At 40.7% G+C, this 2,135-nt stretch overlaps 1 protein-coding gene across 1 annotated transcript in view; it reads left to right on the forward strand.

Annotated features, from left to right (window-relative positions):
* Nucleotides 1-1,347: 1,347 nt before the first annotated feature.
* CPEB1 (cytoplasmic polyadenylation element binding protein 1) overlaps nt 1,348-2,135 on the forward strand; it is an 89,615-nt gene continuing 88,827 nt past the window's right edge. Inside the window, exon 1 of the mRNA XM_003784607.2 lies at nt 1,348-1,516. The gene's annotated coding sequence lies outside the window, so the exon portion shown is untranslated. The remainder of the gene's footprint in view (nt 1,517-2,135) is intronic.

Below are 2,135 nucleotides of genomic sequence, written 5' to 3' on the forward strand. Positions count from 1 at the left end.
GGTGTACGTGGCTGGCGCCTCAGCCGGTTGAGCTATAGGCGCCGAGCCAATTTCTCTATATTTTATGGTAGCAAAATGTTTTGCTTTTTCTAGGCTACATAGCAAAGCTTGTCTGCAAGCTTTTTTGAATTGTTAAAAATTTCCAATGTATTTATTAAAAAATAACCACGTATATGTGGACCCACACAGTTCAAACCTGTGTTGTTCAAGAATTAACTGTATGTTTACAGAATTGTACAACTATCACCATAATCTAATTATAGAACCTTTCCATTTCAAAGAGAAGCGATGTATACCCTATCTACCACCCCCAACTTCCCTTCTTTCTGCAGGCATAGGCAACTAATTGTTAGATTTACCTATTTTGAACATTCCGTATAAATGTGGTCATTATCATATATAGTCTTTTGTGACTGGCTTCTTTTATTTTCACTTCATGTTTTTGAGGTTTTCTGTGTTGTAGTATGTGTTAGTGCTACATTCCTTTATATTGCAAACAGTATTCCAGTGCATGGATGTATCCCAAGATTCAAACCAGGTCTCATAATTTTTTACATTCTGAACCTCATGTTGCTCTTACCATGTCATGCTAATTCTTTCCTTTTCTTTTCTTGTTTTTTTTTTTTTTTTTTTTTAAGACAGAGTCTCAAGTTGTTGACCTGGATAGAGTACTGTGGTGTCACAGCTCACAGCAACCTCAAACTCTTGGGCTTAAGCAATTCTCTTGCCCACAGCCTCCCAAGTAGCTGGGACTACACACACTGCCTGTGGTGTCGCAGCTCACAGCAGCCTCAAACTGTTGGGCTTAAGCAATTCTCTTGCCCACAGCTTCCCAAGTAGCTGGGACTACACACACTGCCCGTGGTGTTGCAGCTCACAGCAGCCTCAAACTCTTGGGCTTAAGCAATTCTCTTACCATAGCCTCCCAAGTAGCTGGGACTACACGCACTTGCCACAACGCCCGGCTGTTGTTTTTTCTTCTTGTTGCAGTTGTCATTGTTGTTTTAGTTAGCCCAGGCCATGTTTGAACCACCAGCCTCTGGATTTGTGGCCGGCGCCCTCCCCAGAGTTATGAGCACTGCCCATGTTAATTCACACACCATATGTGTGTCCTATTTGATTAGGAGGCTCTTGAAGAAATACCTTGTATTTTGATGTTTTTTTTCCTTCTTACAGTTCTCTCAGAGTACCTTGCTCCTAGTAAATACTCATTACATATTTTAACATATAAGCAAGAAACTCAAGTTCTTGAAAACTTATGGTATTGGGTTGAGAGAAAGGCAGTGCAAAGTCTGTCTGAAAGGAGTGTAGAAAACCTAAATATTTTTTCTCTATGTTTAGGAAGAAGAAGCGGGAAGGATAAAAGATTGCTGGGACAACCAGGAAGCACCTGCACTCTCCACATGTAGTAATGCCAATATCTTTCGAAGGATAAATGCCATATTGGATAATTCTCTGGATTTCAGTAGAGTCTGCACCACACCCATAAACCGAGGAATTCATGATCATTTGCCAGGTGATTTAGATTTGAAAACTTGGTAGCAGTAGGGTTAGATAGGTGTACAAACAGCTTCTAGGCAGTGCATGTTGGTGGTCTCCATTGGGAAGCCTTTGAAGAATGATGATGGTTGAGTCTTTGGTAATACTGCCCCTTTATGGTTTACTTGTGGGTTGGATCTCTGTGTGGGTGAAGACTGATTCTGATGAGGATGTAGACTTTTTTTTATGATACATGGGAAGATTGTGTAAAAAGGAATAGGCCAAAGGTGATAAGGAGTATTTATATATAGAAATATAATGTGAATTACATACATTACTATAGATTTTCTGGTAGCCATGTAGAAATGTATGAAATCAATTTCATAATTTATTTAGAAATATACAACATGTCAAATAGTATAAAAACTATAATGAGATTATTTTCATTAGAATTAAGACTTTAGGCTCGGTGCCTGTAGCTCAAGTGGCTAAGGCGCCAGCCACATGCACCTAAGGTGGTGGGTTCAAATCCAGCCTGGGCCTGTCAAAACAACAATGATGGCTGCAACCAAAAAATGACCAGGCATTGTGGCGGGCGCCTGTGGTCCCAGCTACTTGGGAGGCTGAGGCAGGAGACTCGCTTGAGCCCAGGAGTT

The sequence above is a fragment of the Otolemur garnettii genome, unplaced genomic scaffold (genome assembly GCF_000181295.1).
Source record: "Otolemur garnettii isolate 467f Iridium unplaced genomic scaffold, OtoGar3 scaffold00011, whole genome shotgun sequence".
NCBI classification, from domain to species: Eukaryota; Metazoa; Chordata; class Mammalia; order Primates; family Galagidae; genus Otolemur; species Otolemur garnettii.